The 15,998-nt window shown below is 43.6% G+C and overlaps 1 protein-coding gene and 1 long non-coding RNA gene across 3 annotated transcripts in view; one reads left to right on the top strand and one right to left on the bottom strand.

The window, feature by feature from the left end:
• LOC138514158 (uncharacterized) overlaps positions 1 to 10,787 on the top strand; it is a 62,338-nt gene extending 51,551 nt beyond the window's left edge. Inside the window, exons 2-3 of the long non-coding RNA XR_011281887.1 lie at positions 4,483 to 4,593; positions 10,413 to 10,787. This is a non-coding gene — a long non-coding RNA (uncharacterized lncRNA). The remainder of the gene's footprint in view (positions 1 to 4,482; positions 4,594 to 10,412) is intronic.
• The window catches only part of MAPK8IP2 (mitogen-activated protein kinase 8 interacting protein 2), a 451,558-nt gene that overhangs the window by 67,039 nt on the left and 368,521 nt on the right, over positions 1 to 15,998 (bottom strand). The window lies entirely within an intron of this gene.

Genomic DNA, 15,998 nt, shown 5'->3' with positions numbered 1-15,998 from the left:
AGGAGGATGAAGAAGGGTGAGAATTGGAACAAGATGAGGTTGGAGGAGAGAAGTGGAGGGAGAGAGTGGGAGAATAACAGGAAGAGATCAAAGTTAGAGGAGGGACGTAGAGCTCCTGAATAGGAGACATTCATTGGCCAACCCAACAAAAAGAGGCCAGAGAGAATGTCAACAATCAGGTGATAAGACCAGCGAAGGCAGGGTTGGAGTAAGGCCAAATCAACAGGGCTGAAAATGTGAAAACCCTGTTGACCTGGGTTCTGAAACTGGTAGGGCTAACGTCTGAAGACCCAGCCAGAGAGAAAGAGAAAGAGAAAGAGGTTAGCCACATCAATTAACCATAGTCTGGTAGGACAAGCAAGCCCACCAAGGAAAATCAAGGATATTTGATCCCCACATTTGCTTAAAGCCAACCTCTTCCAGGAGGTGACTATTGTTGGCCCATTGAGACCAGAGGCATTTAGCCCCCTCTCCAAGGGGTGATGGATGTTGATCCATAAAGTTTAGAGATGGTCCAAGCCTCCTAGCAGGTGGTAGGTTTGGCCCATCGACCCCAGCGATTGCCAGACACTCCCAGAAAGTAACAAGTATTGACCTGCAGACCAAGGACACCAACCCCAAAAGGGTTCCTTGAGGGTAAAGTTACCCTCACTTTGGACCTTTTTTCTAGTTTATAGAATCTGGTTTTCGGACCATTGGTCTCACATAGAGTTAAACTTGCCCTTATTTCTCTTACCCTTTTTCCTCCCACACCATATTGTCTTTAGCCACATCCCGCTTTCATTCTAACTTGCTCGCCATGTTCCCATAGGCCTTCCTCCAACCCCTGTGATTTACAGGACTAAATCAAGATTTAACTAAAGTTCCCATGTGTTGAGTCTTATGTTTATCCAAACCACACTGTGACAATATAGATACAAATATGTAATATATTCAAAGGAGTTACTATCTTGATGTCTGGACCAATTTACATAAGTGATGTAACAAATAAGGGCAGGACTAAATGTGATGAAGTGCATTACTTGGATTGATGGACTGATTGGTTTAGGAATTATGGCTTTCAGCTTGGCACATGGGAGGCCCCTTCTTGTGCCTTAATTGAGATGTCCCTGAACATTAGCATGTCAGTGGCTCCATCCTGTGTTCAAGGGATAGAGCGGTGGGAAGGTGGAGGCTTTGTTGTGGGATTGCAGGATTGAGGGCGACTGAATTAGGGTGAGTCGTATGTACAGTTATTACAGTTTTAAGTTTATTTGCCACATGGCCAAGTTCGAGGTGGCTCAAGCCTTACTTTAAACTTAGGGTTTGCGTTTTGATTCTGAACTGTATGCTAATATCCAACAGATTGCTCTCTTCCAATCTACAATTAGACAATAGTTTCCGCTGGTCTCCACTCAGCTATATGTATCCTCTTCTACCTTCCCAAATTCCCCAAATAGATCACTGCCAGGGAGATGCTGTTTTAGGTCAGGCAGGGGTTTTATTATGTAGGGCTTTGTACAGTTCTGTGCCCGTTGATTCAGAAGATATTAACAACAAAAATGTTCTGCTTGTTTTAAGGGTGCAGAAGGAGGAGACTGATGCACAGGTGGCATGATTGTTGACAAAGACTTTTATTTGTTCAAAACTAAAGAGGAAATCTCTCCCTAAATATAAGAGTGGTTTCCCTACCTCAAATAAGAAACTAAGGAATCTGTCTGAATGTGAGTCCACCGTTGTGTGCCAAAATGCCTACTAATATCCCTTACACTATTAACTAAACTAAAGAAATACTGTGTCTTCTTGGTCGAGATGAATGATTCCCTTCTTCTGGACTCTGGATTATAGTTCCATTTGGTAGATGGGAACTGTGCCTGAGAGAATTACTCACTTCTCCAGTTCTCAGTTAGTTTCCAGGATACAACACAAAGTTCCAGCTTGAGGTGCTGTAAAGTCACAGTTCAGACTGCAGGCTTGGCTTTACGATGTACAATACCTGGGGATGTAAGGGGATGTAAGGATTCTTTCTCCTGATCTCTCGTGTCTCCACAGTACACAGCACCAGGGGATATGGTTCTCTTTCCCTCATCCCTTTTGGCTTTCCTCAAGTTTCCCAATGTCAAGGGGGGGGAATTCTATTCCACTTTCCTTCTTTTCAAGTGTTCTTGTGCTTTACAAGACTCACAGAGGAACAACACTCTTCCTTTAGTCTTTCTCATGACTTTTACCACTCCAGGGTGAATGACTTACGCCTGGTCAAGCCTCCAACTTGCTCTGACAATTCACATTGCTTTTTCTCTGGCTTTTTACAGTTCCCAGTGCAAGTAGAATGACTCTCTTCCCCTGACCTTCTTTAGGTTTGATTTTAGCGATGCTCAGTACGAGGGGGAATGCCTCTCTTCCCCTGGCTTTTCTCCAAGGTTTACACAGTTCTGTGGGAGTGAGTCCCAGACCCAGATGTTTCTCTTCTCCTGCTCAGGGAGACCTGGTTCACTTGCCTGCCAGGTATTGCAATGAGGAAGATGGTTTAATGTCTAGCTCTCCTGTGGTTGCGGGTCTGAGACCCGGGCTTCGTTTGCTTCTCCGAATTTTGGCTGACGTAGTTCACTATCCTGCCAAGTACTAACCTTGAGGATGATGGCTTAGGAGGTTGCATGTTATGGGTTGCGGGTCCCAGACCTGTCTCCCTTTAATATTTTGCCCTTTGGGGGCCCCATCAACCATTCCGGCCACCCAGAGCTCTCTAGGGTGTTTACCGGCATCCTTCGGTCGCTTATGGGCTTCTGTGCCTCCCTGTTCAGGTCTTTCTCTGCTTCTCAAGGGACTGTGGCGGCTCAGCAGCGTCCCCCTATTCTTGGGCTGTGTGTATCCAGCTGACCACATGTACCAGCTTACTAGACTAGCTAGCTGCCAGTTGCTTCTCCGCCTTCTCTGGCATGTCCATGGTGGTCTATCCTGATATACCTCTGCCTGCAGTATGAGTGTCCCTGTCTGAGCTCTTGAGGCAACTCTGATTCATCCGGCTTCAAATCGCCCAGTTCCTCCAGGGCGGTTCAGACAATATTGGTTGTCCCTCTTCTCTTTTATTGACAGGTTACTTCGTATCTCCCTGGATGCAGCTAGAATGCTTGCTTTGGTATTGAAGAGCCATCTGCACAGCTCTGCACGCCTCTTCATTATAAACCTGGAAATCTTCCAGTGGGTCAATTGGTTTCTCCGTCGTCTCAATACTTAAAGGATACTCTCCGTTTGTGGAGCCTACACTCTTCCTCGTCCAAGTACTTCCTATACTGATCGATCTACAAAAACATATGGGAACATTAGGGATAGTGTTGGTGTGATGGGGTAGAAAGGTGTATCAGTGTAAGGTGAGGGGAACTGATGTTCACCAGACAGTGGTCCCTAGTATCATAGGGGGATCTCTCTCCCTGAAATTCTCCCGCTGAGTACCACCCCCAGTGGGACTATCGGGCAGCAGCCTGACCTCCATGGCCTCATGAGAAGGGACTCCCCTAGAGCCGAAGGGATGACATCCGAGGATTTGTCACATTGAGCCTCATTACACGGAAGGCGGTGAGCCATGGCGCTATTAGCGCCATGGCTCATGCCGGTAAAATACCGGCACCGCCTTGGCGGAAAGGGGATTTACCGCCCCATTCCAAGGTTGGTGGGGCGGTAAATCCCCCTTCCGCCATTGCCCTTCCCCATTCCCATTTCTGCCCCATAGGGCTCTATGGGAATGGGGAAGGCGCTAATTACGGCACCGCAATTTTGCGGTGCCGTAATTAGCTCCGAGGTCCCTTAGCGGGTTGGTTTTTAACGCCTGCAAAAAGCAGGCGTTAAAGCACCAACCCGCTAAGGGACCTCGTAGTAAGGCGGTAATGGTTAACGGTCACCGTTACCATTAACGGTGGCCGTTAACCATTACCGCCTTCCGTGTAATGAGGCCCATTGTCTTTTACAATGGCATTTACTTTGTTTATATCATGTTCTTTAATCAGTTTCAGACTTTTATTCGAATGGAACATGCAATATGCAATGTCTAGTGGCTTGCTATTTATTGGATTTTATCTTGGCTCAAGCCATTTGATCTGCAATATTATAGTTGCACGTCAGTTTGGTGTAAGATTTAGTTTTGCAGTTGTATTCAACAGGGTGGTTTGGGTCTGACAAATGTGGTACAACATCATTCCTGAACTGTTTTAGATATGTTATTATGCTTGATTTAGCTGGAGTTCTGGCTCTAGTGCTCCTACAAGCTCCTGTTCAGCCTCACAAGTTTCTTCCTTTGGGCCTCCATGAATACTGTCAGTTCCAGATATAAAGGGACATATGTTTTTGTTGTTTCATTATTGAGGTCTCCTTGAGCTGTCATTGGCCTAAATTGGTAGAATCATGGGTTATCTAAGATTGTCAGTTGGGTTTATAGTGGGGCAGCCTATGTCAGTATAAAAGGCATGTGTGGAGATTGTGAAATTCAACATTTTCCTATGCATGTTCCAGGTTTTGCTTGCTGCCACTGTCTCACAATCCATACTAAAACAGACTTGAGACCCCACTCTCCAAAGACATTGGCTTACTCCTCTGGCAGTTTTCAGGCAGCTTCTCCCATGGGTAAGTAGGCATCCATTACAGGGCACCTTTTTGTGTTTTCTTGTTTTTGCCTGGCATCCAACCTGCGGCTTCTATCATCATCTTTTTTTTTTGGATCATCCATGACTGCAGCGTTTTCTGACCTTTTATACTTTCCAGAGTACTGTTGGATTTCATGGGCAAGAGACTGTACAATAATGGGTAGCCCTTGGGAGTGGTGTCAAAGCTGCTTTACTTCCCTTGGCTGTCTCTCTATATTCCTCACTTATGGACTGGACTGGTGGGAAGGATTGATTACTTGTATGCACTTTCACTTTCCATATATAGTCCTTAACCCCAGTACTGCTTCATGCATTTCTCTGCAGTGCCAAGCACAATTTTGCATTTGGAATGAGCATGTCACGTTTTTAGGGATTGGAAAAAGTGTCAAGAATGTGATATACAACATTCTTAGCAGTAGAAGGGCTAAGAGCTGGGGGTAAATTCCTGACTTTCATGTTGTATTACAGATGTTCCTTTGTGCGTAGGCTGTTATCATATCTCTTGTGTATACATTCTATTCTATTCTATTGGTAAACTTGTAACGTGCATATACACCCAAAGGCATTTTAGTGTGAAGAAGTACACAGCAAAGCCATAATCAAGTAGAGGAGAATCAGCAGAAAAGAGTGGTCTTAAGTAGGCCGGAAGGTTAAGTTATTCTCAATAGACTTAGGTTCAAAAGGAAGACTGTTCCACATCTTACCAGCCACTACAGAGAAGGCCCCGCCATCACTCTCTGAAGGCGAAACCTTGGAAGCACAACCAAACGGTCGCTACTAGAGCGGAGAGTCTGATTGGGAATGTAAAGCTGGAACTTATCCTGAAGGAGTTCTGGTCCAACCTGATAGACCGCCCGGTGAACAATGCATAGGGATTTAACGGTGATCTGCTGCTGCACTGGAAGCCAGTGCAAACAGTGCAATACCGGGCTAATATGAGCGCCATACAGGGTTGCGGTAGCAACCCGGCCGGCTAGGTTCTGAAGCAATTGAAGCCAGCGGATCAAGCTAGTCGGCTGGGCCAGAAAAAGAGCATTACAGTAATCAATCCTGCTAGAAATCAACGTGGCCACCACAATGGGGCGCAGTCGAGCAGGAAGTAAAGGCAAGATTTTACGTAGAACCTGCAAAATGAAATAACCAGGCTGGCATACTGCACTCATAAAACAGAAAGTAGTACCAGGGAGGAGAAGGAAAAACTGATGTGAGAAAGGAAGGAGGAGGTATATATTAAATCATTATTTCATTTTATTTTGATTTAGGTATAAAAAAATATCAAAATCACAGAACATTTTTAATAAATTCTTTCTTTAAAAGACATCCTAACATCATGCATACAATCATTCATTCACACCTACTATAATTTCATAAAACATTACATTATTTAATTTAAAAAAATTCAGTTTCATTCCACTGTAATTAAAACAGTAGTTCACTCTAAACAAAATATCGACTATCGGTGCCCAACGGCATAGATCTTCTTTAGAAACAGGGCTTCCCAGTTGAACAATAGTTTCGACTTGACAGATTGAGTTTGTCTTCATCAGGATAAGTGAACATTAGAAAAATTCTAAAAACAAAAGCAAATAAAATGTAATTAAAATACCGACTCCTATTCCTTCTCATTCAATTTATCCAACAGATTGAAAGGTCAAAACTCCGGGTGCACCATAACTAATTAGCCTCATACCACAAAGTTAAACCAAAAAAATTGAACTCTCTAAATAAGATCAGTCCATAAATAACGCTAACGATTGATTGTGGCGAATATTCCAGCATATCTATATACAGAATATTACTAGTCCATCCGGACCCCTAAATTAATTGAGGGTCAGAGGTAAAAATAAGACATCATTAAGTCTTAATACAATAGTTCTATATCCCCGCCCACATCCCCACATCTAAAATTGCCAACTTCACTCCAAATAGCTTCGCATACGGATAATACCTGTACGTTAATTGTAAACTCCAGAGCCTCTGGAAAACAGTAATAATTTCCTGCGATAGATCTAGTAATACATGAGAACAGTAAATGCATAAATTCTATGCCTAACCGAGATGTAAACACGGGACAATCATCTATCCGAATCATTAGGAAATAAGCGCGGGAACGCAAGCAATACCTTTAGTTTGACCACTTAGGGTTCAAAACTTGCTTTTATGGTTCCACAACATGACATGGTGCTTCTCTGGAAAAAGCACAGAACAACAAAAAAAGAAAGAGTAAAATAACAAAAACATGAAAATGAAAGAGATAAAGACACTGTGTGGCTGGAAACCGCCAAGAGTGCATTTTTACCTATAAAAGTATCTGCTAGTTTGCACACGCTCTTACGGAGCGGTGAAATAAAGAAAACGAGTCGAAATCTGTACTTCTTCCAAAGTCGCGGGAACCGCTAGCTTGGAAATCCAGTCTCTAATTTAACAAAACAAAAGAAATACGAGCACAGGGTAGGCACATGTCAATTGCTTCTAAGCTGGAAAATAGAAAGCCCAAACTGACGCCTTACCTCAGTGCCTACAATTGCAAATAAATCGAGGAACAGAGAAGAAATCAGTGCTTCTTCCAAAGTCACGGGAATCAATGGCTTGGAAATCCAATCTAGAATTTCCCAAAACAAAAGAAATACGGGCAAGGGATGAGCGCGTATAAATAGCTTCTAAGCTAAAAAATATATAGAGCCCCGACTAACGCCTTACCTCGGTGCCTGCCAAAGTCCCGGCTCGGAACAGGAAACGAATACCCATCCGTGCTTCTGGAACCAAAAACGGATACTATAGCCCGTCTTTTATAGTGGCCGTTGACGGTAATAGAAACAGAAAAGGGACCACACTTCAAAATTGCCTAGCTTCGAGAGCTCCGTGCCGAACATCCATCCCGAGATCTATTGTTTCACAAGCATAGCAAAACATCTGCTATGCTGAACACAATTAAAGTGGCAACTCTCAGGTTTGCCTCAATGAACACAAGAAAAAACAGACTTAATAAGTACTAAATATAGCCCCTAATGAGGAATCAATTCCACTCTTCTTGCTTATTCAAACCTCTGGTTAGGCTTTTAGTGTGGTATATCCACCACTGCTCTTTTTGCGATAGGTGGGCCGCCATATTGAAGACATCTGTACCAAACACTTTTTCTAAAATACACCATTTAACATCTTCTGGACTATGTTTCATTTCTGAGAATTGCATAACTAAAGGTGCGGCCATTTGCCCCATTCTAATCTTTGATTTATGCTCCCCTATACGTAATTTAACTGCTCAGGAAGTTTTCCCAATGTAAGCCTTTTTACAAGGACATATTATTGCATATATCACATTAGAGCTAAGAGTGTCGAACTTTAGAGCCTATCACCTTGCCTTTATTTGTGACTTCATAATTGATTTCTTGGCACCGATACCTGATGAATGGGCTGTGGCGGAAGCAAGTTGTAATGGTCCTCTGTCACCCAGAGCCTTACTGACTACAGAATCAAGAGTGAAGTTGCCCTTATGATATTGAGCCCCTGGTTGGGCGAGCCCGTTTTGTACTATACTCCTTTATGACATTAGCTAGATGAGCCCTGATCCATCATTTGGTTTAATCAGTGATTCACCACAAATGTACGCTAAGGACTGTCTCTTTGTTTTATCAGGGACTACACCTATATTTTCCTCTGCTATTTATGCTCAGATTTTGCCTTTTTTCCAATATGGTTATAGGCGACTATTCCTCTTTTGTCTTCCTTTCCCCAATGAACGGCTTAAGATATTAAGTGTGCCGTCCTTTCACGCATTTTTCGTTTCATGATTTCATTTTTTTTCAATGATTTCTTCTATTTAGTACTTATTAAGTTTGTTTTTTCTTGTGTTCATTGAGGCAAACCTGAGAGTTGCCACTTTAATTGTGTTCAGCATAGCAGATGTTGTGCTATGCTTGTGAAACAATAGATCTCGGGATGGAGCTCTCGAAGCTAGGCAATTTTGAAGTGTGGTCCCTTTTTTGTTTCTATTAGCGTCAACGGCCACTATTAAAGACGGACTATAGTATCCTTTTTTGGTTCCAGAAGCACGGATGGGTATTCGTTTCCTGTTCCAAGCCTGGACTTTGGCAGGCACCGAGGTAAGGCGTTAGTCGGGGCTCTATATATTTTTTAGCTTAGAAGCTATTTATACGCGCTCATCCCTTGCCCGTATTTCTTTTGTTTTGGGAAATTCTAGATTGGATTTCAAAGCCATTGGTTCCCGTGACTTTGGAAGAAGCACTGATTTCTTCTCTGTTCCTCGATTTCTTTGTAATTGAAGGCACCGAGGTAAGGAGTCAATTTGGGCTTTCTATTTTCCAGTTTAGAAGCAATTGACATGTGCCTACCCTGTGCTCATATTTCTTTTGTTTCGTTAAATTAGAGACTGGATTTCCAAGCTAGCGGTTCCCGCGACTTTGATAGAAGTACAGATTTCGACTCGTTTTCTTTATTTCACCACACCCTAAGAGCGCGTGCGAACGAGTGGATACTTTTATAGGTAAAAATGCACTCTTGGCAGTTTCCAGCCACACAGTGTCTTTATCTCTTTCATTTTCATGTTTTTGTTATTTTACTCTTTCTTTTTTTGTTGCTCTGTGCTTTTTCCAGAGAAGCACCATGTCATGTTGTGGAACCATAAAAGCAAGTTTTGAACCCTACGTGGTCAGACTAAAGGTATTGCTTGCGTTCCCGCGCTTATTTCCTAATGATTCGGATAGATGATTGTCCCGTGTTTACATCTCGGTTAGGCATAGAATTTATGCATTTACTGTTCTTATGTATTACTAGATCTATCTCAGGAAATTATTACTGTTTTCCAGAGGCTCTGGAGTTTACAATTAACGTACAGGTATTATCCGTATGCAAAGCTATTTAGAGTGAAGTATGGCAATTTTAGATGTGGGGATGTGGGCGGGGATATGGAACTATTGTATTAAGACTTAATGATGTCTTATTTTTACCTCTGACCCTCAATTAATTTAGGGGTCCGGATGGACCAGTAATATTCTGCATATAGATATGCTGGAATAATTCGCCACAATCAATCGTTAGCGTTATTTATGGACTGATCTTATTTAGAGGGTTCCAATTTTTTGGTTTAACTTTGTGGTATGAGACTAATTAGTTATGGTGCCCCCAGAGTTTTGACCTTTCAATCTGTTGGATAAATTGAATGAGAAGGAATAGGAGTCGGTATTTTAATTACATTTTATTTGCTTTTGTTTTTAGAATTTTTCTAATGTTCACTTATCCTGATGAAGACAAACTCAATCTGTCAAGTCCAAACTATTGTTCAACTGGGAAGCCCTGTTTCAAAAGAAGATCTATGCCGTTGGGCATCGATAGTCGATATTTTGTTTATAGTGAACTACTGTTTTAATTACAGTGGAATGAAACTGAATTTTTTTAAATTAAATAATGTAATGTTTTATGAAATTATACTAGGTGTGAATGAATGATTGTATGCATGATGTTAGGATGTCTTTTTTAAGAAAGAATTTATTAAAAATGTTCTGTGATTTCGATATTTTTTTAAACCTAAATCAAAATAAAATGAAATAATCATTTAATATATACCTCCTCCTTCCTTTCCCACATCAGTTTTTCCTTCTCCTCCCTGGTACTACTTTCTGTTTTATGTTATGGCCTTACCTCAAGGTACCAGTGGTCTATGAGGATCCCACCTTGGGTTAATTTGGCATACTGCACTCACCTGTGCTGCCATAGAAAGTGACATAGACAGGTAAACCTCCAAATTCTGTTGTTAATCTATTTCAATTTCTTCTTTAACAGTTTGGGGATGTCACCTGTACCCTGACCCAGAAGCCTTCCCACCATTCCCGTGAGTTCCTGAGCTGGTTTTTGGGATCTTGGAACAGGTTTTTTGAGCTCTCTACATGGGTTCTGGGCATTTGATTGCACAGCGCATGAAAATGGCTACCACAAAATGACTCGAAATGTAATTTGCCAATTGTAGTGTATGTTGGGCATAACAGAATTTACATATGATGTACAGCCTGAAGAAGGTTATCAACCGAAAGGCATTGGCATATGTACATGAAACATTAACCATTATGTTTGTCTGACCTCATGGAATATGAAATAATAATATTTCATGAAAGCAATATAAAGGAATGTGAATAAACAATTCATTTTTGAAAATTCCAACGACTTTAATTTTGGAAGTTAATGATTTTGGAAACCGTACAAGTATCACATCACCCACTTGTGCAGCCCAGACAGGGCCCAACTGAGAGCACCAGTTTTACTAGGGTGGATTCACCTTGTTTTCATTAATTTTAGGTCCTTATGCCATAGGACCTTTTTCTACTGGTAGCTCCAGGCCAAAGTAACCACAGAAATTCGAATCATATTACACAGCTAGAGTGAATGAAATTGAACTACTGACGTAGTGCCCACCTATATCCTGCATACCACAAAATGACCACCAGTGTTGATCATGTTATGCTTTATTTCAAGCCATTGCCATCACAAGTGTATCCTGGTGCAGCCTCGCGCTTTGGTTGAGTTGGCCACTTCCTGGGCTAATCTCGTGTTAGATAAAATGATCCTTTGTAATACAGCTTTGAAGTTTCAGCAAGAGAGCTGACCTGAGTATTTGATGCGCGATACAAAAAAATAAGCCTCCGATTTAGATTTATAAAATTTGGAACAAAAATCCAAGCATTTGCTGTCTGATGTGGCCCGGTTTAACCAATTGGTGGCTGAAACATGTTGCCCAGAATTCAAAAAGTCTTCCATAATCTAAAATTGTCAAAAGATTCTAAAGATGCCCTCCACTTAATTCTGACCTGATCTACGTTCTATCCTAGATTATTAGCTCTTGTAATACAAATAAATGTACACATTGATCAGAGAGTGGTACAAAGAAAAAATGAAAAAAGATACTTTGACTTTCACTACCAATATAGGAGCCATTTCAGGTTTGGAGAGTCCGGACTGGCCGGCCTGGTTATGGGCCATCTACTTGCTACCTTTCCCCAGGCGACCCAGTACTAGGTTTCACTGTAAAGGGTATTTAACCTAATGCCAAGGCCTTTTTGGCCCAGTAAGCACCCGGTAGGTGTCAGGGCCATCCATTGTGCCCCTTAGCGCTTCCATCCAGTGTAACATGCATGCAGATCTACCAAGCAAGTCAAAGGGCCTACATCTGTGTGATCACTGTTATGATCTGCCACAAATACATATATTGCTTGCACCTTTTAACTTACATTTTGTGGTTGCCTAAAACCCTGTGAATTTAACCTGCAGTGTTTGATCGTCTAGTACCCTCTGATTTTTTTAAATTGCATTTTGTTTTGGTTGATTAGGACCTTGTGCTTTTCCAATAGCATTTTTGGTCTCCTAGCACCCTATGGCCCTCATTACGACCCTGGCGGAAATCGAAAAACGATGGCGGAAATGCAATACCGCCATCGAATAGCGCTCGGTGCGATTATGACCCGTCACCGTAAAGTACGATGCCATTAGCGACACCGTAGTGAACGCCAACGCTAACTGCATCAAGTACGCGCACGCGCGCCATGCCAAACCGTAATTACCACCATGGCGTAATGGTACGCGAATTCCGATCCAAGCGGACATGTACCTAACGCCATCAAGCATGGCGGAATGTATCATTCCGCCATGGTGAGAAGTACGGCGTCGCGAATCAACCGTAAACGGCCCTACTGAGTGCCTGTACACCACTCCCAGGCCACATTGCACAACTCCTCGTAGGTGCAATGAAGACACAAATGCAACCAGTGAAATGTACAAGCCACCCATGCATGCCAACGAACAAATGAATCTAGGGGCTCCAAGTGCCTTGTGAGTGGCCATCCATTCATGCCATGGCACCATTGCCGCACTGATGCAGCACAGGCATGTGAAGGTTCAAGTACAGCAACATGAGCAGAAAAATGAGACAAACAAAAACAGGCCCCCCCATCGACTGACACCAGTGTAAGGCAACATACAAAGCAGTATCCTGAGGGAGACTGCACCAGCCCTGTACTCCTGCCAGTAAACCAACCAACCATCAGCATAAGCATGGACCACACAAGTTGGCAGAGTGACTGAGCAGCCAGGCACATCTCAAGAGGGGCCAATGGGAGCTGCAGGGCACAGATGGCACGAATACAGATGTCACGATTCGCTCCCGTTCCCACCATTTGGGGGCATGATTTGGGGTTTATTCCCTACTGGACTTTTCCTCCGAACTTTATGCTACAGTGCTGTGATGATTTGGGAGCGCTAAATCCCTATTTTCCCAGCTACTTCCCTTCCGGATCCATTCCAGGTTTTTGGCAGCCAGCATGCTTCTTTAACCAAATGACTATGCTTCCCAGAATGCCTGGCCCACTGCTCCACCTCCACCCTTGCAACACAAGGTTGGGTGGAGGATAGGTAACAGCTGTGGCGGCAGGTGCAGCAATCAGCACACCCGAGGCGTGTGCTCGTTAAGCAGCTTTAAAAGCCTCAGTCTTACTTCAGTCCAGCGCTGGTCATCGATCGCAGTGTTCCTGTTTTTGACTAGTCCCTGGTTCCTGGTTCCTTGCCTTTGTACCTACTTCCTTGTTCCTGTTTTCTTGTTTCCTCCGCCCTGAATTTCGGATTCATGCGCTAATTGATTTCTGCTCCCTTGATTTCCCTTTTTGTCTTCCTCTGTTTGCAGGCAGCAATTCTCAGTGCTTTCCCCTTTTAGATGCAGCCCAGTTTGTCTGTGTTCTATATTTCTTTGACTCTGTCCTTTGCTGCTGTTACCCATTTGCCTTAGCCTTCCTCTTAGTTTAGTTTCCTGTCTTTTCCATGGAGGGGTAGGGAGAAGTTTGCATAGGTTATTTCGTTTTTCCCTGCTCCTGATCCTTACTTTCTAGAGGATCCATTCCATGTTTTCCACTGCACTTCTGCATTTATTTTCCCTTTGATTATTAGGTGTGGTGTGCGGTAGTAGCTAGCTCCTGTGTGAATGCTTATGTTTTCCTCACTATTTTGTAATCACTATTCCCACTTAGGTATTTAGTTTTCCTTCCATTGCTGTTCTAGCCTTTCGGGGTCCCAGTTTCTTCAACAGGATTCGTGGGCTAGCTGACATTCAAGAGGTTTATCTCGTCCTCGTGAGTACAGTTCTTAAGTTCCCTTATGTAATACCATCAAGAGTGTTAGTACACAGATCCTGTCATTGCTTGCCCTCCACGTGGGTTTAGCGCTGTCAGTACCTGTAACAGCAATTGGGGGTAAGGCGCTTGCCGACTTTCCTCGCGGTCAGGTGCTTACCCCACATCCCTTTTCATATATTGGTTTTGATGTCACACTCTATTTGCACTCCTGGGTTCTAGCATACCTGAGTCGTAGTTCCTGGGTGCACATTTCCCTTGCCATATTCGCTGCCTTTGTACTCGCCTGACTAATCCTGACAACAGAAGCCATTCCAATGGACATGACCTCAGTCTCCCTCCAAGAAACGCACGCAAACACAGGCACCTGTGACCAGCCATATTCTGATAATCACATCATTCCACCAATCCACCTGGCTGACCGGCATCTGTTACACAAAAGCAAATCCCCCGCCCATGAGCAGGACATCATTAAAACAGTCACAATGGTAGCCCCTATCCCTGACCACACTGGGCTTCGTAGGCAAACGCGGCCAGTACAGTACCACGCAACTATACTCAGAAGCCGGAACCCAATGCAGATCTTCTCACAAAACATCGCACCACAAATAGGAATATGCCACATTACTTGCAAAGAAGAACGCTACACGGTTAAAATCAGAATAGACATTTAATGCACCACAAAATCACCAAGCCCATACAGCCATTAGGACATGAACCCCAAAATACATTTCATCATTGTGGGCTGCATCCGCAATAAATGACCAGCTTCTTCTTGTGTGACGCCCTGTTCCTTCATGGTACACAGGGGCTACATTCACGTTCAAAAAGGCAACATGGAAGCGCCTAGAACGGCAGGGCCGTCCCATTAGGTAGGCACTAGTCCAGCTGAAAGCTCGAAATGTTGCTCCTAGCCACTAGTACTGCGTAAGGGCATGTGGCCCATTGGCGATCGTCCCATAAGATCGTAATGGTGCTCCACTGATTAACTCGAAGCAGCAGGTGCCGGGAGTAAAAGCCATCTGCAGGAGTGGCATACAGATGGCAGCGGCAAAAGGGGAGGAGATACCTGTCACCCAAATGAAATGAAAAAGAATAGTAGGCCATCAGAACTTGATTCGTATTACTCACTTCAATGATCACACTAAATCTACAGCCATATGCATGCTAGCCCACTCCAAAGGATTATTCCCACCCAAAAATCACTTGCGAATCACAACTATGAAAATCGAGCTGGAAACACTATTACACACGAGTGCTTGTGTGCATGCGTCTGTCTAAACAGAATCCATTCGATGGGATTAGTAACGTGCATAGACACAAGTGTATGAAGGCGCGTCGAGACAGGGAGGGTACAACAAGGGCAGATAGACGATGGTCCCACTATGGCAGCACTGCATCACATAGCGCAGGGGAGGTGGATAGATTCCAAAAAGCCCTGTACATGGCAAACTCTCAATTAAATCATCTGTCCATGCATCCATACATCATTTCCTCATCCCTGTATGAAAACGCCTGATTATTTACTCACATCACATGTGAAATTTCCATTGAGTCTGTGCGTAATGCAGTCTGCAAAATCCACTGTGCTCCAGGCCGGGATTCCAGTGTTGTGAAGTAAGATGTATTTGGGAACGTCCTGCCTTATCGTCCACTACGCTATTGCGCATCCCATACTATTCATATCAATCATTGCATTCTCGCCATGGCCCCTGTCCCAAGGACACAAAACAATAGAACGTTATATTTGCAGTCAGACCTGTGGGCGTCTCCTCGCCGCTAGCTGAAGACCGAAAGCGCCGTCCTTCGAATACCTCATTTGCAACATCACGTCGGAAAGGCATCTGTGACCGCTCGAAATCACAAATTCATCCATGTAGTGCGGCATTGTGTGTAAATGCAAACTGGCTTCACTCACAAATGGGACGCCCCGCCCGTCGGTGAACCGCGGTACAGTGCTGCATGAGGGCCCACCGTTAATCGAGCACTACATTCCACTGACCCTTCACAAGTTTGTTCGCGACTGCAAAGATAGTATGTGAAACAATGGAACCATAGCAGAATGAACATATGAACCAATATTTCACTGCCATCGGGATCATATACATGATTGTAATAGCAAGATGCCATGCGTCGAATTGCAGCGTTGTGTGCGGGACGTGCTCGCCCAAAGGGGATTGCAGCTTGCACAGGTGGAATGAATCACCACAGGTGGAGGCAATAGAGCTTGAAAACACATAAATTGCACACCCAACCCCCT

The sequence above is a fragment of the Ambystoma mexicanum genome, chromosome 12, assembly GCF_040938575.1.
Source record: "Ambystoma mexicanum isolate Mex_15411 chromosome 12, UKY_AmexF1_1, whole genome shotgun sequence".
Lineage (NCBI taxonomy): Eukaryota > Metazoa > Chordata > Amphibia > Caudata > Ambystomatidae > Ambystoma > Ambystoma mexicanum.
This window is presented reverse-complemented; position numbering and strand designations above follow the sequence as displayed.